At 36.4% G+C, this 23,398-nt stretch overlaps 1 long non-coding RNA gene across 3 annotated transcripts in view; it reads right to left on the bottom strand.

Moving 5' to 3' along the window:
* Positions 1 to 20,561, bottom strand: part of LOC110597914 (uncharacterized) — a 53,540-nt gene extending 32,979 nt beyond the window's left edge. For all 3 annotated transcript variants that reach the window (XR_013429554.1, XR_002483710.3, XR_013429553.1), the window contains exon 1: positions 20,436 to 20,561. This is a non-coding gene — a long non-coding RNA (uncharacterized LOC110597914). The remainder of the gene's footprint in view (positions 1 to 20,435) is intronic.
* Between the last annotated feature and the right edge of the window lie 2,837 nt (positions 20,562 to 23,398).

The following is a 23,398-nucleotide window of genomic DNA, read 5'->3' as shown; positions in this document are numbered from 1 at the left end:
TAGAAGAGACTTCTTTCCAAGTCCTCTGTTCCCTTTTTAATTAAAACTCATCTTTTATTTGACATATCCTGGTGTTTTGCAAACTGCAGTTTGACAGGAGTCCTACCACCAAGAAGCAAGCCCAGAAAGCCACTAATCTCAACTGTTTTCTTTACTATGAAAAGAACCTGAAACTCCAGGAATTTTAAATACAGAATAAGAGTGAAAAATATAATCAATCCCAAAACTTTGGTTTTCTGACTACCAATCCAGTCACCTTCCCAGCAGGCCATGTTGGCTCATAGATCGTGATCACATTTGAAGAGGCTTTAATGGGTTAAGGTAAAAGAATTTTCAAGTCTATAATAGAATGAGAGTGAATTTTCAATCAGAAATCTTCTAACATCTTCAAATACTATGGAGTCCAAGTCCACTAACTCCCAATAATTAGGAAGTCAAATCAGCCCATTAAGGAGTCAACCAAGACCTCTACTGGTTTGCCTGACTATGTGTCCCCAAACCAACATGGTCAAAAAGGTCAGTTATGTCTGCTGGTTAGGGGACTACAAGGATCTGTGCCTGAGAAGCAATCAAAATCTCCAGAAGTCTGCATTTTGTTTGGGTAATCATGAGTAACACAGCAATAAATACAGTTGGTTGAAGGAAAATCATTAAGTTGGAAAAAGAAAGTCACGAATGTGATTCATCTTTTATTGGGACTGTCACAGAATCAATCCATTGTTCTGGTCTTCTTTGGCTACATCCTTCATTGTCTGCACAGTATAAAGGACAGATCTCACTTCACAGAAATGTCCATGAGGCTGCCCATGTGTCCTTCACAGTTGGCTCATTCCCAGTGGGAACCTCAGGGCTGATCAGAGCAGTGCAGATGCCACATCTCCTTTTGACATAACTCCTACAGAATTTAAAACCCATAACCACCCGTGTTGAGCATCCATATGGCACTTGAGGTCTGCACAATACTTTATTTCCATTTTTGATTGATCATTTCTTCAAACAAGTCTCTAAGGTAGGTTCATGTCGTCACCCTTAGATGAGAAAGAAAGAAAGAAAGAAAGCCACGTGGAAGGTCTGTGTCACACAGCAAGGAGAAGACTGACTGTCTCCAGGTCCCTTCTACTTCCATGTGCTCTAGTCCATATTGCTGTGGTGAATAGCTTCCGTTGCCCATCCAGAGCCTCCCTTCTCTGCCTTGGATGGGTCACTTCTACCAGTAGACTTTCCTGCATTTCAGTTTGGCTATTGCAAAGCAGTAAAGAGGAATTCCCAGGGAGGGAGGAGTTTAGAAGAAGAGTTTTTATTTCCCAGTTCTCAGCTCAGTCCTGTCTTGAATGCACTTTTTTATTTCTCTAGTATTAGGGATTGAATGGAAGGGATGCTTAAACCTCTGAGCTACATTCTCAGCCCTTTTAATTTTTTTGAGACAGGCTCTCGCTAAGTTGCTGAAGCTGTCCTCAATCATCTTGCCTCAGTGGCCCATATTGCTGGGATGACAAGTATGTACCACTAGTTCCACAGATTCCTTTCTAAGGGTTCACATAAGACAACTGCAACCCTAGTCACTTTTCCTTTGAAGGTCATGACTCTCTCCTTGGGATTGTACAAATGGCTCCCTCCCTTACCCCCTCAGGGCTAAAAGTGGCAATGAGCTCTGCTCCCTTATTACTAGCCACATGATGCTACGTTAGTCCTTTGCCTCATTTTACTCTGCCTCCATGTTTGTAAGTAGGTCCATGTTAAATATTCCTCAAATTACAGAGGATACTGCCTACTTCTGGCTGGGAACATACTGACTCACTAACTGAGGAAACATCTAAAACTGCCATGAATTTGCAAGTGGAAATTATTTTGAGCAAACCTGATATCTGAAAATTCAAACTTATCAAATTAGAAAAGTTTTAAAGAAAAATGAATGCATCCCTTTAGAATTCCTTAAAAGCTATGGTGCTTTCACCCTAAAGTTCATATGCACCCCCCCCCACACACACACACACTTTTGCTGAATAATTCAATGGTTTCATGGACTGCTTGAAGTTCACCTGAAGAATGTTATGAACACAAATTTTGGAGATGGCCTTGGGTGATGGTTTAGGTCTATAATGTCCTCCTAAATGTTCATATATTGAAAGCATGGTCCCCGAATGAAGCAAGTGTTAGAGGTGGGGCCTTTAGGCAATGAATATCTAAGAAGGCTCTGATCTCATCAGTGGATTAATCCACTTGGTGAATTAATCTATTTATAGCTGAATGGACTACTGAGAAGTGGGACCTAGCTGAAGGAAGTAGATTACAGAGAAGACAGGCATGCCCTGGAAGGGTCTCATCTTCTCCCTGGCCCCTTCCTCTCTCTCTCTCTCTCTGCTTCTTAGCTGCCTTGAGCTGAGCAACTTTCTTCTGCCATGATGGTTCTCCCTTGGAGCCAGCCAAGCATGGACTGAATCCTCTCAAACTGTGAGCCAGATATATATCTTTCCTCCTTTAAGTTATTCTTGCCGGGTATTTGGGTCATAGTGATGAGAAGCTGACAAACATATCTTGTGATTAATGTTCTTATTTGTGCATGAAGAATCAGAGGCATGTGTCTCAGGTCTAGTGGATAGTTACTGGCAGATATGTGACTGGAAGTCAGACACTTGCCTCTGAATTCTCACACACTAACACTCTTACTCCACAATGACCACAAATGTGAAACTCAGATATTTTTTAAAAAATCGCTTAGGGACTCCCTAGGTGTATTTCTTTAAATCACCCTCAAAGAAATGTGCTAATTCATAAAATAAAGTACACCTGTATGAATTCTATTTTGCAATACATAGAGTGAGAGATGTAAAGTGAATATAAAGATGAGGAAAGTTATCATTTTGTGCTCTGGGTTATTTTCACCAGCAGCAAAAACTCACCTCTGACTTATTTTTCTGATAAATCTAGGATTACCCAAAAGGCTAGAGACACTCATTGGCCTGAGGTCTTTAAGTTGAAGCCACCCTTTCCTGAGAACAGAGAGAGGAACACAGCAGTGAAATCTGCCTCTGAAATCTAGTTGCAGCCTATGGTGGTTTATCATACGGGGTCTGGGAGCAGAAGGAATTGTCCTCTCCCACTGTACTCACCACCACCCCGTGCCTTCTGGAGCTCTGTAAACTAGGAAGATGCAGGCCAAGAGCGGCACTGGCATCAGTGAGCTGGCACTTGGGATGACTTTGCCAAGATAGCAGTTCTAAGTCTTGTTATAAGCAAGGAAGCCTGAGCAGTTGCTATTAGGGATTGGCTGATCCGCTGAAGGCAGTATAAACAGGTTGCGGTAGGTGGACAATTTGTCTCTTACCCATAATTTCAAAATCCAAAGATCTCAGAAATCCAATTATTATATTTCTATGTTTGACACAATTTTATTTGGAGGCAAAATCTGACCTGAATGGACTCAAAGCTATGTATAAGCTATATTTATTTCACTTGGCATGAATGAGCATAATTTTCACTGCAAAACTATTATTTTGATGACTGGGTATTGCTCCAGCCCCTGCTAGTATTGCTATAATATATATGGCTTATGTATTGTATTACCTTTTTTAAAAAAATATTGCATTTTTAAAAAAAAACATCAGGCTCCAAGGTGTCAGATAAAGTATGTTAGAAGTGTATTTTCCAGAGCTAGAAGTCTCTGAAATAGAAAAGGAAAAAAAAAAAAAAAAGGATTTCCAGTTAGCTAGTCCCAGAGGAGAAAGGATGTAAATATGCATGAGTTAAGGGGGCCTTGGAAAGTTCTTTATATTTCAGCTATCCATTTCTAATATCAGGAATTCAACAGTAAAACTGTAATTCACCTAATTTTGTTCCCTATCAAGTAGACTGTAGATACCATAGGAAGAAAGCCATAGGACATTTAGACCTTTGAGTATGTTTTGAAAAGCTAGAACATTATTCAGAAGGAAATCCACAGGAGGTGGCTTTGTGAAGCACAGCAACTGTGCTAAAGGGGAAGCTTCTTGGGTATGGTACATCTGCCAAAACCCTAACTGGGGTCCAAAGCCAAATCGAAACTCACCCCGGTTTCATGGGTGCATATCACCAGGATAGAATACCATTGGGGATATTCTTTGCCATTTCCCTGTTGGAGTCCCAAGACCAAAATTTCTTGTCTAAATATGTCAAAAATGGCATGAAAGTCTAGGGTTCACCTAGGAAATATACTTCCCATGTCACCTATTTTTTTTTTCAGGGACCCTACATGTGCACAGATTGTTTCCATTCTTGCCATCAATGCTATGCAGTGTTACCTGGTGGGTGACGGTGAAGTAGACTGTGCTGTTGCTCAGAGTTGTATATCATGGTTCTAAGGCACTTCTGACACTTCACAAGGACCCAATTTCTATATATGATAATACCATGGCTTTAGTTTTTGAAAATGCCAATCATCCTTGTGTTGTTTCCTGTTACCAAAGGGATGAGCTCCGCCATCATGAGCAGAACTGGAGACAAAAGGGAATGAGGCACAACTGCTGCCTTTAAAGCACTAAATGTGCCCTATAGGACAAAGGCTCCCTGTAAAGACCATTCAAGTGATCACACCCTAGTGTTTCCAGAGTCACCATAGAAAGATAGGCTAAGCAGATTAGTATGAGTAGGAAACAGCACATTGATCCCCCAAAAGCTGCCAATAGAGTGGAAGCAATTAAGCCAAAAGCATGAGAAAGCAAGTACTTCACTCATCAATGACCAAACAAGAGCCAATGACCACCTCTACATGTAGGATCAGCAGGAAACTGAGTCACACCAGGCAGGGTTGCATGAAATTTCCTACAGGAAGAGAATTCAAAACTGGCTCCGTCAACATAAGAGAGAATAGCCTCATGTTTTAAATCACTTTTTTAAATAATTCAAAAAATTTAGAAAGCTATATATGAATGAAATTGAAACCATACTCTTTACATTCTTAAAGAGTCATTTCTTCTTCCTAGGTTCGACAATTCCTCTTTGCCAGTACGGTTTATACTTCCCATCATCTTCCTCTTTATCTCATAACATAGTGTGAATTCTACAGCACTGAAAGGAAACATTATTTCCTAAAAGTGTTCACTTACTTACTTCAAGTAGGACACAATCAAAAAGTGCCCAAGGACAAATCCTTTTGAATTGTTTGTTTCTGATGGGATTGCTACTGGAAGTCACAAGTCAAAACCTCATAAAAAGAAAGGGAAAAAAAAAACTGAATTGCTTTCTGTGTCTCCAATTTCCTTCCAAACAGATGAACAAACGAGAGAGCATCTGATCTACTCTATCCCTTCCCCACAAGCTAAATGAAACCAGAGTGGCAAGTAGATGATTATAGTGTGGGCATCATCTGAAATGGGTTATACAGAATTTTCTCTGGAATGAAAAGAGGCTGAGAAAACATGTTTCATTCATTGTATAAAATTTATAGCATCTTTCATTCGGTTGAAGTTCCATAAATTTTTTTTTTCAAAAACTTACAGTATATCTATCTATAAGAGCAATCTTACGCTCCATTGGCTGAATAAAGATGTAGCAATTTTTTAATACACACCAAAGACTCTTGAAGTGTCAGACCCAAGACATATTAACTGGCCAGATGAGACTGAGATAGGAACAAGTTACAGATGGCCTAAGTTAATGTTATCAACAAAGAATCAAGCCTTTGAGAGCTGGAGTGACAGCTCCGATGCTCTTCTTGAGATGATTTCTTTGCTGTTGTTTTTAGGAATTCCATTTTCAAGTCTATTATGGCAACCACTCAAAAGTATTTCTTAAAGACATATAGCACATTGCTTTTTGTCAATCTAACAGTCAGTGGGCCAGTGTTTGATAAGTAAGAAATTAGGATATAACTCTGCAATTATACTATCAGAATTGATCAAATTTATACCATTTTCCTTCCCAGCTGGTCTCAATATAAAAAACTAGCTTTAAAAGAACATATCTGCAGAACTACCGACAGTAGGATAGGCTTGTTTAGAGATCATGTTTAATTCTTAATTAAAATTCCAGGAGAATCTCCCTAATTGCTCCTATCATTTAAAATGGGAGTTACTTATAATTTCCTGGAAGAAAAAATAAAAAAATAGGAATACAAATAAAAATGAAAAACAAATAATAACATTACTCATTTAAGCACTAAGAAAAAATTGAGAAAATATATCTTTTTACGGTCTATTACTAAGAAAGAATGTAGGGGTGGAAATAACCAGTTCTATTTAAGATACGGATTTAAGTACCACTGGCCTTTCCCTCATCTCTCATTTAAATAATGTTTCCCATCTGCCATTTTTATTTGAATAGATGACAGTGAACCTCACCTCTAAAAGAATTCACCTCTCCGTGTGTTATAAGAACAATCACAACTTTAGTTGCTACTGAGACTCTGATTTGTCAGTCGTTAGATTCAGGAAGGTGCTGTTCATCCTCCTGATGGCCTGGCCTGTTGCCTTATTGATTGTCAAAGCATGTCAGTGCATCTAGTGTGGAATACATGCTCACTCCTGTGTGATGGATTGCCATTTGAATCCTGGAATGTGGAGTTCGACAAATTACTACTAAATGTTTATGCTTTACCTGTATAAAAAACAGAAACAAAAAAAGGAAAAAAAACAGATTAAATGCCTGAAAATGAAGTTATAAAATATCTTGAGTAAAATATTTTAGGAATTAAAAATGGAAAGCAAGATATCTGGAGCTAAGAATAAAATATATAAAATCACATTAAATAGATACATATATATAAAGCAATAGTCTTCAAACGTGAGTAATATCAGCATTTTTTGATGGGAGAAAATGTATATAGACTTACAATGTTGGCATAAATTAAATATGTACCAATTTTAAATATGTACAATTTCAAATCAAAAACAAATTTACAAATTAAAGATATACAGAGATACAAGATGAATAAAATTCAAAGTCATAATAATTTAGTACACAACATTTTGACATGTCTGTATCAACAATTACAATGTGAATATTGAATTAAATAGGAATTTGTACGCAATCATTTGGTTTTGACTTGTCTGCTCTATATTGTACCATTTAATGATTCAATTTTTTAAAAAACTGCATTCAATTTAACAGTTTTTTCATATGAAATTCACTTAGTAATAATCACTATTATTAGATCCACCTCCTTCATTTTTCTTATTAGCAAGGGCTAATAACTTTCGGTGGAATGAATTATCATGATCATAAACACAAATGAAAACACAGGCACTAAAGTCACATAGCTGTACTCTGCATAAACTTATATGAAAGAATTTTATCACTGACCTAAAAATCCAGTTAAAATATTCTATGCAGAACTTGAGGGTCTCTAAGAGTAAGTCCACAGACATTTAAGGATAGAGTTCAATGGAATCTGCTTTGAAAAACATGGTTATAAGGCAGTATGTCAACATCTACTTTGATAGATTTTCTTTTTTGTGACTAAATGAATATAGCAAGAACAAATTAAAGTATACAAAAAGTGGTTTCCTCATAACCCTATGATAGATGTGATGAGACATCTAATGAGCAATTAGGAGATATTCATTTTGTAAATTTGAGAAAGTAATTTATCATTTCTGAGTTTTATACTTTCCATTGGAAAAGAGAAGGAATTCAAGACAGTTTTATGATAGGATAAACAATAACAACAAAAATAGTCACCTAGTTATTCACTAAATAACTTCAGCTGGACAATTTTAGGGCAGTTGTTTATTGGTATGACCATGTTGGAGTAAGGCTCTTCTAGTTTCAGACTGATGGGGCTTAGACTCCCTAGCTTTTTGCCAATTCTGAAGCCATACTGCAATACCACTTGCAAACACTAAAGTTTCAGTCTGCTCTTATGAAGTTTTATTCTTTAATATAAATGAATGACCCCCAAATCTTCACCATGTCAGCCGAGGACCTGACTTTCTTAACAAGACTGCTAAAGATCAAGAAGTAAAACCAAGAATCAATAAATGGGATGGATTCAAACTGAAAAAGCATCTTATCAGCAAAGGAAACAGTAATGCGAAAAGAGAGCCTACAGATTGGGAAAAAATCTTTACCATACACACCTGAGATAGAGCACTAATCTCTGGGATATATGAAGAACTCAAAAAACTTAACACCAAAAAAACCCAAATAATCCAATCAACAAATGGGCTAAGGAACTGAACAGACACTTCATAGAAGAAGAAATACAATCAATAAACAAATATATGAAAAAATATTTAATAGTTAAAGAAATACAAATCAAAACTACTCTAATACAATCATCAAGAAAAAAAAAACAACAATAAATGATGGCAAGGATGGATGTGGTGGAAAAGGTACACTCATGCATTGCTGGTGGGACTACAAAATGGTGCAACCACTATGGAAAGCAATATGGAGATTCCTCAGAAAACTCGGAATAAAACCACCATTTTACCCAGTTATCCCACTCCACGGTTTATACCCAAAGGACATAAAATCAGCAAACTACAGTGTTGCAGCCATATCAGTGTTTGTAGCAGCTCAATTCACAATAGCTAAACTATGGAACCAATCTAGGTGTCCTTCAATAGATGAACAGATAAAGAAAATGTGGAACATATATTCAATGAAATATTACTCAGCTTTAAAAAATGAAATTATGGCATTTGCTGGTAAATGGATAGAGTCGGAGAATATCATGGTAAGCAAAATAAGTCAATCCCCAAAAAAACAAAGACTGAATATTTTCTCTGATATGCATATGCTAATTCACAATAAGGGCGGAGGGGGGCACTAGGGAAGAACAGTTACCTTAGATTATGCAGTGAGGAGTGAAGGAAGGGGGGGGAGGGATATGGGGATAGAAAGGATAGTAGGATGAAACAGACATTATTACCTTTTGTACATATATGACTGCATAACCGATGTGATTCTACAATACATACAATCGGAAAAATGAGAAATTATACCCCATCTATGCATGATATATCAAAGTGCATAAATGCATTCTACTGTCATGCATAATTAAAACAAATAAAAATTTAAAAAATATACTCATAAGAAATACAAATGAATGACCAATAAGTACAGTCATTTAAATAAAAATCTATACAATGCTAGGGAAAAAAGAAACTACATTCAAAGTACTAAAACATAAAAGATCAAACTCTAATATTGCCAAAGAGATTTGGGGAAAATATCATTAAAAATAAAATATTATGAAAAAAATAAAAAGAATTAATCTGTATAAGGATTCAATATTAGGAGCTAGGGATAAAGCTCAATGGTAGATTACTTGGCTTGCATACAAAAGGCCCTAGGTTCAACCACTGGCAACATATACACACAAATTCAAAATTAAAGTTACAAAAATACCCCCAAAATATGATAAAAATGAATAAATTCTAATATTTTTTCTTCTAGAGAGAAATCAGGTTTCCCTTAATGTTTTGGATGTAAAATTTCTTCCATAAGGCCAAGGCAGTCGGCCAAGAAGGAAGTGAATAAACTGTTTAAAGTAAATATGAAGAGTCATGGTCTGGACCCCAAACCACACCCCAGTGTAGCAGGAAGTCACATATCTGCTTCATTTTAACAACTCTGAACCCCAAGTCTCTCCCTGGGCTTCCCTGGTTGGAGATGTGTCATCTGTCTGCACTTCACAGCTTTAGAAGAAAGGTCTCTGCGATTCTCACACAGGGAGAAAGGGCTGTGCCTTTGTCTCCCTGCTGTTCCTACAGTCTAACCCACTGCTTTGTCCAAGCCAGTGTCTTTTCCATTGCTTAGAGTTTGATTCAGAACTTTTAAAAAACACATAATGTTAGGGTTATCCTGGTGTTGTACATAACTAAAAAGAATAAATAAATTTTTAAAAGCAGTCTTGGTCTTAGCATTTTGACATGAAAGATAAATTATAATTACTATTTGAATCACTTTATCTTCTCATTATAAGATCTCTTGTTTGTTTCAATTGATTGATTTTTCCATTAAAGGTCATATGTTTACATATCTTATATGCTCAGTAATTCTGAGTGAATGTCAGATATCAGAGCTTACATCTTGTTGCATGCAGAATACTGTATTTTTATATTCTTGGAAATGTTCTTGAGTTTTGTTCCGACACACTGTAAAGTTGGTAGGAAATGGTTTGCTCTTATAAGATCCTGCTTTTAAAATTCAATACACAGGATGAGAGCATCATTTAATCTAGGACTTAGTATCTTCCAGAATGGAGGCAAGACTTTTTTTTTTAAGCAAAATAAGTCATTTTTTCATTTTTATTCATTTATTCATTTTTATTTTTTAGTACTCTATGCAATGTCCCAATGTTCTCTGGCCTTGCTGGGAAAACACACTATGCCTTTCTGTGTGAGCATCTGGTACTGTTCCCTCTAACCCTTTTGTATGCTTCTTTGCCCAACCAGAGGTAGTCTTCTTCACATGCACACTCCGGTCTAGACTCTCATTCATGCCCCTGAACATTTGGCAGGGAGTGCCCATTGATGGCTAGAATCTTCTCTTTTGAGAACTCTCCTCTCTGATACTCTGATTTGTGAATGCTACTCATTCTTTTTTTCTCTTCTAAACCTCAAACTTTATTCTTTCAACAAAGTGAGTTTGCCACCTTCAGCCTGAGTGTTCCCTCAGGGTAGCACAACATGGAAAGTCTGTCAAAGAAGTAAATGGAAGCCCTAATATGACTTGCCGTTTTTATTTTCTGTCACTCGTCCTAACAATGCATCATTGCCAGATGTCCAGTGCCTTGGAAATTCTTAAGTATGTTGTCTATTTTTCTTGTTATTTCAGACAAGACGGCAGATCCTATACCTATTACTCTGTCTTGGCTATTATTATCTGTTATATGAAAAATAAATGTATTTAAATTTAAAATAGTTAAAATATTCTACTTTATATTTTCATTTACAAGTAATGAAGTACTTGTGATCATAAACAATGAAAGGTGAACTTTAGCCATTTCATCTTTCTCTTAGTATACTAATTTATTTTTAATATCAAACCTATTTTACTTCTGAAACACAAATTTAAATATTTTCCAATTTAAATGTTTTATACATGCCTAGCTAAGTAATTTCACACTTTTGTATAATGAATGGTATTTTTATGTAGTCGCCTTTATTTACATACCTCCCTCTTTCTCTTTTCCCTTTACCTTTCCTCTTCTGACCCCAGGTCTTAGTAATTTAAGAGGAATTCTTTAATATCTTTCTCTAAAACTATATGCTGAGTCCTATTAATGCTATATGTACTGAATCATTAGGCTATGTTTTCAAACATCTGCATATCTTATTCCTTAATTGAGGTTGAAAACTTTATTTATCTGACTGGAATCTAAGATTGAAACTCTTGATTATTTGTTTAGTTATAATCTTTCCCTCCATTTGTGGGTTTTTGTTTGTTTGTTTGTTTTACTTTTCTAAATTTCCTACAACTATCATGTTGGTCCTTCTGTCTTTATTCCTAAAATATTTTCTGCTTTATTTTCTTCTTTTTCAAAATTTTTGTTCTGTGCATTAGAAATTACTTCTAGGGCTAGGGATATAGCTCAGTTGGTAGAGTGCTTGGCTTGTATGCTTAGGTCCTGAGTTTAATCCCCACCACCACACACAAAAAAAAAAAAAAGAAAGAAGGAAATAAATTACTTCTATTTCATGAATTATTGCCTCCATCTTTATTAATTTATTCTACTTTTGTTTATTATTTTCTAACTTCATGAGTTAGACACTTAACTCATACATTTTCAGCATTTATTCTTTATGACATCAGCAAAACTGTTCTTCAAGAACTACTTTATCATTGCTGTGCAAGTTTTAATGTAATATTTTATCATAAATTAGTTCCATGAATTCTAATTTTCATAACTTTATTCTTCATGATTAAAAACTATATTTTAAATTTTGAATGTACATAAATAAGCCTTTGTGTCTAGGTGACATCAATACTTTAAAGTTTTTGCCCCAGAAAGAAATTATCTTTATTACACTATTAAATTAAAAAAAAAAACCTGCCCTTTATTCCTGAAGAAGACTCTGAAAAAATTTTCTTCCTTTGAGTTCTCCATATCTTACATTTTTATCCTTTATCTCCTTATATGTAGTAAATTTACTTACTTTGGTAAATAATTGATAAAAATAAAACCTGTGGTTACTGGCAGGCTGGTTTTATAGTTTTCAGCTTCTGTTGTATTTTATTCTTGGAAAAATGTCTTTTCATTTTTTTTTTCCTTTAGAATGTTCATGTTTCCTTGCAATCTAACTGTCCATTCACTGAAATGTGGGTTCAAAGTATGGTCTCCAAGGGAACACTTTAAACCTGGAGCCACTTTAACCCAGACGTGTAGCTTGGCATTGTTCTAGTTATATGTGCAGTTCAAAATACTTGCCTGGGGACAAGTTCGTTATAAATAATGCTGATTGTTCATTTCGCTCTCTTGGTTTGTTTTGTTATACTCATCCATGGAGGAAACAGGAATGTTTTGGTGCTGGTGTTCTGTTAGTGGAAGCAGTCCATCTTCATGAACCTAGACCCATCTACTCTTCCCTTGTCTAATATCAGGAATTCTTGGTTTGCAATTAGCATTTACTCCCAGAGCAGCCCTGGGTTTGGCATTAACTCTTTTCAGATCACTGATTTTGATTTGTTCTCTTTAGAAGTGGCCCGACTTTTCTGCGAGCTTACCATGACACTGAATTTTTGTTGTGGTTAATGTGAAAGCATTTTTTACTTAGTAGCTGACCCTACATTTTGGATTACTCTCTTATTCTCAGGCTTGTTAGTTGTGTATTCAGAGTCAGAGTGCTCTTCTTTAACTTCTCTACTAAGGAACAGACTGGCATGCATGTGTGGGAAGAGTTCACTGAAGCAATCCCAATGATGGGGATGGGCCATGTGTCCTGGTTGCCTTCTTTTCCAGACGGGGCTCTGTCTTCTTCATCAGCGGTTGATTTCACCACTTCACCACTGTGTGGAAACAGTGTCATTGGTTTCATCTTGCTCCTTTTTTTTTTTTTTTTTGTCTTTAGATCTCAGCTCTGATTATAGGAGTTTTATAAAATATTTCCATAGTGATGAAAAATAAAGCTGTCTATCTTGCTAAGGAGCTTGCAGCATAGAAATAGGGGGGCAGCCAAGCCCCGGCTTGACAAGCTAGTAGACTTCTCACAAATATTGGATCATCAATTGTTATCCCAGTTGTAGCTGAAGAAGGATTTGGCTTATCCACTTTGCTTCTTCTGGACACTTGAGTTTTAGTAAGAGTGTGTGAAGGTCCAGTGTCAATCTTCCCTTGGGAACTCTAAGTTCCCTGTGGGTAAAGCTCTTCCTAGGATCCAACATCCCTTGATCCTGACAGAAGAAGGCAGGTAATGTTCAGATTTCGGAGGAAAAGCTATGAGCCAGTTCTGACTGGGATTCTCCTCAATGGTCCAGTTTTACCCAGTAACCCACAGGGGCCAACAGATATGTGGCTCAGAAATACAGATCAGAATTGGGAGGAAGGGACAGGAAAAGCATTCTTGGAACACTCTTTTCCTCAACCCCTTTCTGAGATTGAAGTTTCTCACAGAGGAAGTATATACTGTGCACAGGACACTCAACTTGGCTTCCCACTATTTTCACAATCTATATTGAAAAGTAACTACTCCTTTGGTTGAATCAACTTTAGTTGATGCTAATAAAACCAAGTTGTTTCTTTCCATTGTCTTACTATTCCCTTAATATACTTTGTAATTTTTTTAAAAAATGAGAAAATTATTCACTCCAATGCTTTTTTTCCTAATTTTTTTTCCTTTAATCATTTCTCAATAAAATTTAATTTGAAAGTTTATATTTTTTGGTTGGCTGATTCTGGGGTTTATTTTTATTTTTACCATCAAGTGTCTTATAAGAATATTATTCTTTTTGTAAGATATATCTAATAATTTGAGATCTACTTTGGTTTGTTTCAAAGCCTTACTACCAGTAAATTATTAATATATTAATCCATTAATATTAATATATTATTGAGAGTGCTAATGAGATTAATCTATTATTAATGAGAGTGCTCTAAGTGCTTGGTCCTCACTCAGTAGGGTTAACCTTTTAAAAAATGGGACTTGTAAGATAAATAAATTATAGAAATGGCAGAAAGTAGCATTTCTCATGAAAGTAATATTCTGATGAAATATTATTTAAACACACCATTTCTAGTGCAAATGATATGTCCTATGAATCCAGAATTATTATTATTATTATTATTATTTTTAGCCCTATGACCCACCTGAGCTAAACTGGAAAAGAAACATTTCTATCAGGTGAAATTATTGTCTCTGTAATAATAGAGCCATGAGAAGATGGAAACAATACTCTTTTAAAATCTTAAAATCAAGCAAATAATCATAATTAACTTGAGACTGACATTAAGGCAGGGGTCAAAGAGATGTGCAACTTACAAGAATTGCTTAATTTTATATGACTAACCCCTTAGCATCACTGAACCTCAGACTTCACATCTATAAAATAGAAATAATTAGTAATATTTTTTTCTACCTCGAGAAATTGGCAGATGGGAAGGTGAAGGAGGACCATAATACTGAGAGGAGAAGAAAGGCCTGAAATCAGCATTGTGGCTGGAGGAGGGGAGAAGAGGTTGCTAGACTGTAGGTTTTACAGAGGATCTAGTCAGCTGGGCTGTGTTACCAACATTTTTGTAGATACCTAAGGATCTCCTTCCCTCCAACTCTGGGTGGACTTAACTCTCCGCCATGAGCAACAAATTGTTGATGAAGTTACACAATACAAGATTGTATCTAAAAAATGAAAATTAAACAAACCAAAAAAAAAGAAACTAATTGCCTTGAAGCCTTCAGTGTATCTAAAAATTCTACTGTATTTCTCTGTGAAAATAATTCTCCTCCTCCAAACACACTACAATACTTATTATAAATCTCATTTGTTCAAAATTCAGACAGTTCTCCTTCTGCTAACCTCAAAAGATACATTACCCTCTTACTTTGTAAAGAAAATTGAGGTTATTAGACAGAAACCTTAACCAAGCTGACAAACCAACCTCATCTGAATCCATTCAATTCATAGTTTCCAGTTTAGAGAAAGAACTTTCTCCTATCCAAGGCCGCTCCAATTGGGGGCAGGGGGCGGGAAACATATATTATTAGTCTTATAGCTCAACTTCTGTTCTCCAGTTGTTACTTCTTATTGTTATTAAGTGTTCTCAATCTGCCATCTTAAAGCCAACCAACAAAAAAGCAAAATTCCCTCAACCTCTCCATTTCCTTTGCTAATGCACTCTGTTTCGTGACCTTATTTCTCAATACATTCATCCTACACTTTGTTTCCACTTCTCATTTTCTGTGCACTCTTCAACAAGGTGCAATTTGATTTGCCAATCATTCATCTCCCTTATACCATTATTCTTAAGTTCATCACTAATATCCATATAATGGAAACCTATGGATTTTTCTTCATCTTCAACTCACCTCATTTCTAATCAATATTCAAACTTCTTGACTACTCCCTTGAAGTTAAAATTGACCTTTTAGGGATTCATTGATAAATACTTTCCAGATTTTCTTCCTACCTCTCTGATCATCTTTTCCAAATTTGTTCTCTTCTGCTGAAGGCCATTAAATATTGGAATTCTTCAAGACTCAGCATTGAGTTCTCTTATCTTCTCATTCCATGCTCTGTTCCTAAGAAATCTCATTTATTTGCAGTTTTAATTACTGCTTTTAATGTAAATGGCTCATAAACACCTATTTTTCAATATAAGCTTCTTTTCTGGGCTACATACTGCATATCTGAATGCCAACTTGAAATGCCTCTTAAATAACTCCTAGAAATTCAAAACAAACAAGATAAAAACCAAATCTGATTTTTTCTATCCACCCCTCTGCCAGAGTTTTCCAACATATTGAATAGCTTGCCATTCCCATAATTGTATCAACCCAGCAATGTAGGATCATCCTTGCTTTCCTCATACCCGCCTTCACACAGTCCTGTTTTATTTCCTATACAGTTCTTGAATCTGTCCATACTTCTCTACCTTTTCATTATCCTCCTGGTCCAAGCTACCACCATATTTTACCTGCTACCCCAAGGTACACCCACTCACCTATTTGCATTTACTCTGGCCTCTCTCTAACTACCAGAATAACATTGCTACCCCATTTCCCAACTGCTCCTTATTAACACTCTATAGAGTGGCTTCCCACTGCACTTAGAAAAGATAGGATTTTGTAACACGGACTCATAAGTCCCTGTATAGTCTGCTCCAGAACTACCACTATCTGCCCAGTCTCGACCCTAGTCTACATGTCATTGTGCCCTCTTCTCCTGTCTCTTTCTTAGTTTTTGGCCCATGTATGCTCACCTGGTTCTCTCACACAGGATTTCACATATGTTAGTGTCTCTTCTCAGAGTGTTCTTTCTTCTGCATATTGCCTGAATAGCTCCTGCTTGTCCTGCAGATCTCAGCCCAAGTATCATTTCTTTAGAGGAGCCTTCCAGACCTGTTTTCTTTTACAATATTTTTAAGGTGTCAATAGACCTTTATCTATCTATCTATCTATTTATTTATTTAAATATGATGCTGAGAATCGAACCCAGTGCCTCACACATGCCAGGCAAGTGCGCTACCACTAAGCCCCAGCCCCAGCCCTCCATGACCTTTTTGACTGATTGTAAACATAACTAATGCCATTACTGAGTTTTATAGCACTATCCTTCCTTAATATTGCATATCTGGAGGACTCCATTTGATTAACATTTCTCTACTCCACCAAAACCTAAGTTACACAAGGGCAGCAATCACATCCCCTCTTTTGGTTATGTTATCGCCAATATTTAGCATAGTTTTATAACATTTAATGTAGTTCCTGACATTTTCATTCATTATCCTTCAAATTTATATTGCAAATAAACATGCATAAGTATTGAGTCTATTATAAGTTGAACATTGGCACATACACAGAAATCCATGTTAATGTATGGTTTATAATAAACCCAGGCAGTAGAGTATCATATAACAGTGGCCCATAAACTAAGCATAATGTATTCCTTTAGTACAGTGATCCCTAGCTGATTTCATATTGGAATCATTTGAAACACTAAAAAAATGTCGACACCAGTCCTCCTGTACAAAGATTGTATTTTGATTGGTCGAGGTTGGGCTGAGTACTCATGGTTTGGTCAAACTGCCCAGATGATTCTTATTTTTAGATAGGGTAGACACCATGTGCTCTAAGGACAAAACTAAGAGCTTGGCCTAAGGTAAGGATGAAGATAAAAATAAAATTTAAGAAACAGGAAATTAAGATCTTTCTCATTTCTTTTTAATTGGTTATGGCTACAGCCTCTTCTTACCTTGGTAAAGGTCACCCAAAGTTTTCAGATCTCATTCCCTAGAATCTTAAGTGTTACTTTTCAAGAAAAAAAAAAAGGATGTTGTAGATGTATTTAAATGAAGGATGTTGACATGGGAGATTCTCCTTCATTTTCCAGATAGGCCCTAAACCTAATCACAGATCTTATTTAAAAAAAAAATGATACAGACAGAAAAGTACAAGGCAATGTAAAATTGGAGGCAGAAATTGGAGGACTGACCTAGGGAATCCTACAGCCACTAGAACAAAGCAAAGATAAAGAATTCATTTTCCCCAGAGCCTGTAGAGAGAAGGTGGCTCTGCTGACACCTTGAGTTTAGACCAGTAAAATGGGGTTTGAGCTTCTGGCCTCCAGTACTGTTAAAGAGTCCATTTCTACAGTGGGAAACTAGGACGGCTGTGGTAAACTGATACATCAGGACTATAGCAACATATATAGAATACTCTATGTACCTATAACAAAATCTCCAAAAGCCACAGCTGAAGTGTTAAGAGTAGAATGACAGTATTTCCCTTAGTCTGGCTTTTTCAAGTTCCATTCCCAGGAGTCCCCACACAAATGTCCTAAGAATTGATTGCTCCGTCTCCTAGATGATGTTCACCATTTCCCTTTCCTTTCCCATTCCAAGACATTGTGGCAATGTCTCTATCCACTAATGACTAACAGCCACCTCCTAAAAGTGCCATTATTGTTGATGCCCATCAGGGCAAAGGAAGATTTGCTAAAGCTGGAACCCATCCTCTGAGCTAATGAGTAGTTCCCAGGATTGTCATTTGCTAACAATATCCGTGTTATCAAGGAAATTCCTTAACATAAAAAATTATAAGAAATTATCATTTAAAAGGGTAGTGTGAATTTGAGATAATACTAACTGGCTTCAGAAATAATATCCACACATTATATGAAAATATTAGTAATTCCTCTAAGAAAACATTAAATCTTGCTCTGTTCAATGCTTCATTGCCCCAGACCTCTAATGTCACTGTCATTGAGATTCTGTACTCTATTCAGTTACATTAGAAAAATTGGGCTGCTCACATGCTCAAGGCCTTGGGTTTGATTCACAGAACTGCCAAAAAAAAAAAAGGACAAAAAAGAGAATCCTACATCTTCTTATATATCTATAACTATATATGTTGTTGATGAACCTCTATTATATATGCAGTGCTGAATCAAACCCAGTGCCTCACACATGCTAGGCAAGTGATCTACCACTGAGCCAGAGCCATACTCCAGCCTGTTCTCCTTATCCATGACTATTCACTTGATCTCTTTATTTTATGGTTCCCATGGTCACTTGCAATTCCATAACAAAGGATTATTTATGTTTTACCTATGGTCACAAATAAGAACTCATGTAGAAATGTTAGAAATATCTGATGAGACTGTTTTCCTCAAGGGCTAAGCATGTTTATTTTGCTTCTTCTTGTAAAATTGTTATTTCATTGATCACTTAACAACCAGGTGATTTCTCAAAGAACAAATTTACAGACTACGTTTGCCCCATGTCAGAATTTGTCAATCCTTCACCATTCTAAAAGGATTGATACCCAGGCTTACAGCATATACTCATTCACATCCATGAATCATATCATTAATAATGCCATCATTAACATTTGTATATTTAATTTCAGTGGTGAGCCTAAGGCATTTTCCCCTCAAGTTTAAACACTGTGTCACACTAATTTGCATTAATTAATTTATTACTCAGCCTTTTAATTAGTCAAGTAAATATTCATGAGACTCCATTCCTTGTCAAGATTTATAATTTGGGGCAACATAAATAAGTTTTACATTGATATTTACTAAAAATACTGCATCAATATTTTTAAAAATGGACAAATACACTGCTTCTATGTATCTTAATAATTATTTTAAAAAAGGACCCAGCACTGAAAGAAGATGGAGAGAAGTTGTTATGAAAAATTCTACCACTACAAAATGAAAATTATATGTAAAGTCAAGCTATTATCAGAACTGAAGATAATTTTCTTTACTTTCCCAGTTGCTAATGAAAGACATACTCAGAGAAGCAAGAGAGATAATTGACAGTAAAGATTATCAAATCCTGAGAGAGATTAGGTTCTGGAAACCTAGGGCAGCAGAGGCAGGATCATGAGCTGGCTGAGATTCCTGTGAGTGGTGTAAGACATGTTGAACATGATTCTTAATGACAGGAGATCTAATCACAACGGAGAAGAGGAAGAGTCCTATACTGAGGGGAATCCTAGCCAAGTGAGAATTAGAATGGAAAAAACATGCCAATCTTCATCTTTTTTTACAGAAGACTTAATATCATCAACAAAAATATAAAAATCATGATTTCTGGTTTTGCTGCCACAATGGTTGATTACAATGATAGGAAGTTTTGAATAGGTTACTTCAAAACAAAGTTAGGGCTCATAGAACTTTCACAAACATGTCAATAATTAGGGCTATGCATTTTTAATCCATTATTTACTAAGCATCCAGGAAAAGGTTCATCCAACTGCAAAAAAGATTAATTAAAAGATTAGGCACGGGAATGATCTGGCTCAAGATTTCCGAGATAAAAGTAGAAGACATGTTATACTATTTCCATTTTGGATGTGGAAATCTTAAGCCCAAGGAAAATTAATTATCTTCCCTGGAGGACAACAGAGAACAGAAATAGACTAAATATTTGACTCCTGTCCTTTGCTATTTTAAGAAATTTAAGAAAAATACGGCATATGGAGGAAATCTTTCATGTTTTCTTTCATCTTAGGGTTTTTGACTTTTTAAAAATGAACACCAACAGTCTCTCATCACTCTAAAATATGATTCTCCAACTTTCCCTGAGGTTCAGATTCATTTCTACAGCTTTCTCTCTGATTTACCCTCCTACCTGAGTGTCCTGGATCAAATTCTATCTCAGTATAATCAAAATAAAACTATCTCCTCAAAATACATCTGTGTGCAAAGGTTCATACATACACACACACACACACACACACACACACACACACACACACACACACACACTCTGCAAATTGCTCTTTTCTTTTCATTTCCTTTGAATCCACTGCAATCTACCCAGCTGCCCAAGTTAGAAATCTAAGCATTACCTTTGTCTTTCTCCACTCCATTCTCTGACGGCTGATTATTCCTCTAGGCCTTCTGGTTTTTCTGGGCTTTGAAATCATGTCAGGGGAGGATAGGAAACACACAGCACCACCACCTGTGTGCCTGACTAAGCCTATTTCCCTGACTAAGCCTGTGCAGACACATTAATAAATCATAACACCCTTTCCTTCTTATACCTGAACTCACTGCTGCATAACCCCTCAAAACAGCACCCCTGGCAGACACCACCCGGTGACTGCAGTCGACACTCATGAGAATTTGCCTTCTGGTCCTAGGTGCTGCTATTTCTTCCCATAAAGATAAAGACCAGTGTCTTCGGACTTTGGGGTTCCTAAATCTTTGTACAGAGTCCATTGAGCAGGGACCCAATAAGTGTGTGTGTGGTCTAAATGGAATCGATGGTATATTGTCTAATATTAAATTTCTATGTCGAAATTGTCAATCTATTCATTTATTATATGCTAAGTGTTAGGTTGTGACCAGATAGATAAATATTATTTTTTTTCTATTTCATTTTAAGCAGAGTTATCATAGCAGAATCTCAGCCTGGGTATTTAAATCTCTATCAGGAAGAGAAGAGTGTACCACATAGCCACAAGTTATACTATTTTGCTTAGGCTGTCATAACAAAATACCAGAAACTGGGTGGCTTGAACAACAAAAATATACTCTCTCAGAGTTCTGGAAGTTAAGAATACAAGATAAAGGTTTCAGCAGGTTGGTTTCCTCTGAGGCCTCTCTCCTGAACTATCTGACGGCCAATTTCCTGCTGTGTTCTGATGTGGTCACCACTCAGTGTATGTATGTGTGTTGGGGGGGGGCGTGTACACACATGTTTATTTGTTTGTGTGTCTCTGTGTATGTGTGTATCTTCTTAATCTCCTGTTCTTATACAGGCAGCAGTTAAATTGAATTAGGACCCACCCATATAGCTCTTTTTTGGCTTAATAATTTCAGTAAAGACTCTATGAGGTTAAGGGTTCTACATATGAATTTGGGGGAACACAATGCAGCAGATAATGAAAGATAATAAATGACAAGGATTTTCTAAAATAATCTAGTTCTTAAAAGGCTATATTCTGTGTGGATCCATTTATATGACATTCCAAGAAAGTCCAAACAAAAGGGAGGAAAACAGATTTCCGAGAGCTAGACATAAAGAGCTGATGGAGGATTTGACTACAAAGAGGTAGCAGGGGGGAATATTCTAGGGGAGAGGGATGGTGAAATTGTATTTTGATTGTGTTGTTTCCATGACCCTATGTATTTGTCAAAACTCAGAGAATTAGAGATTAAGAAAGGATAAATTTTACTGTATGTTAAAAATAAATTGTACAATGCTTGCAAAAGTATATATTATATGCTTCCTTTTGCATCTTGTTTATATGTACTATATATGTGTATCTATATCTGCAAAGTGGAACATAAAATTTGCATAATTGTGCATGTTTGTATATTTTTATAAATATTTCCTGAAAAATACAAGAAACTATTTAGAATGATAGATGGTGGCCCCTAAGGAGGAAGAGTAGAGGTCCTGACGTGGGAAGAACACTTTATTTTCATCGTGTCGTTTCCTATATTATTCAAACTGTCTACCATGTCAGTACAGTATTTTTCGGTTAAAGAAACACTAAACTAAAACAATATGCAAATGGCATGATGTTGGAACTTTAAAGCTGACTTAAGGAAACTCTCTTTTCTGACCAAACTCTAAATATCTTCTTTCTTTGAATATGAGCACAATTAGGTTACGAAAAGGTTCTGAAAGCTACTTGGCAGTAGAAACGATCTGGACGCTGAGTTGCAATCTTTCCCTGTTCCACAAGAGAGTCTAAGGATTACTCCCTGGTGGCAGCCACAGCCAAAAATCAATGAAGGTAACAGCAGCAGTTGTGCCATGGTGGAGACAGCCTGAGTTTCATCAATAGCAGTCAGCGCAACCTCTACAAGAAGAAAAGATCAAAAATATAACAACTTAGCACACAGGCTGTCCACTATGGTAGCTAGCCAATAGGAGAGGAAGGGATGGAAGGAGGGAGGGATGAACAAATGGACAGACGGATGAACAAGGACATCAATACAGTTTTCATTTAAACTCCCAATGAACCATTATAGCTGCAGAAATTAACTTGTCGCTAAGAAAACATTAAGCAGTATGTTGGGCTATGGGGCTGTGCTGTCTCAAATAACTAGACAGGGTTATGCAGTCTGCTAAAACAACTCAATGATGGCCTCACTGATGATGGATTTCAGATATCCCAGCTACCCAAAGCAACAGTATTTAGTATAGTCCAAGAAGAAGGCACTAGAACAGCAACAGTGTGGGCGGGGGAGGGGAGGGATAATGGTGATTCATCCAGGATTACTCTACCACTGAATTATAACCTCACCCTTTTTTATATTTTTATTTTGATACAAGGTCTAAGTTGCCCAGGTTGGTCTGGAACTTGCAATCCTTCCTCCTCGGCCTCCTGCATATCTGAGATTACAGGAATGTACCACCATACCTGGCCAGAACAGCATCTTAATAAAAACTTAAGCAAATTTTTGTGAAGCATATATGTCTGTGGGTGTGCACATCTGAGTGAACCCGTGTTTCCAGATTGTTTTATGCTTCTCAAACCGATTGCTTCTGAAATATTTTAAGGGAAATTTCTATTCCATTTTGCCTGTCTCTTGTTAAAGGGACACTATTTTTATAGGTAGGAGAACTGATTAATCCAGTGTGGGAAGGTGGCTATTTTGGGGCAGGGACACATCTGTGTATCATTCCAGATACTCTCTTAAGAATTTTGCCAGTGGAAACTTTTTTTTATAATTTTGGTTTGTTTTAACCTTTTATCGGGAGAGGGAATGAGACAAGGAGTCTAAATTACCAGTTCCACATTATTACAATTGAAAGGATGTAAATTCTGCATCAAACATGTGTGACCAATTGTAT

The sequence above is a fragment of the Ictidomys tridecemlineatus genome, chromosome 13, assembly GCF_052094955.1.
Source record: "Ictidomys tridecemlineatus isolate mIctTri1 chromosome 13, mIctTri1.hap1, whole genome shotgun sequence".
In the NCBI taxonomy this organism is placed as follows: Eukaryota; Metazoa; Chordata; class Mammalia; order Rodentia; family Sciuridae; genus Ictidomys; species Ictidomys tridecemlineatus.
This window is presented reverse-complemented; position numbering and strand designations above follow the sequence as displayed.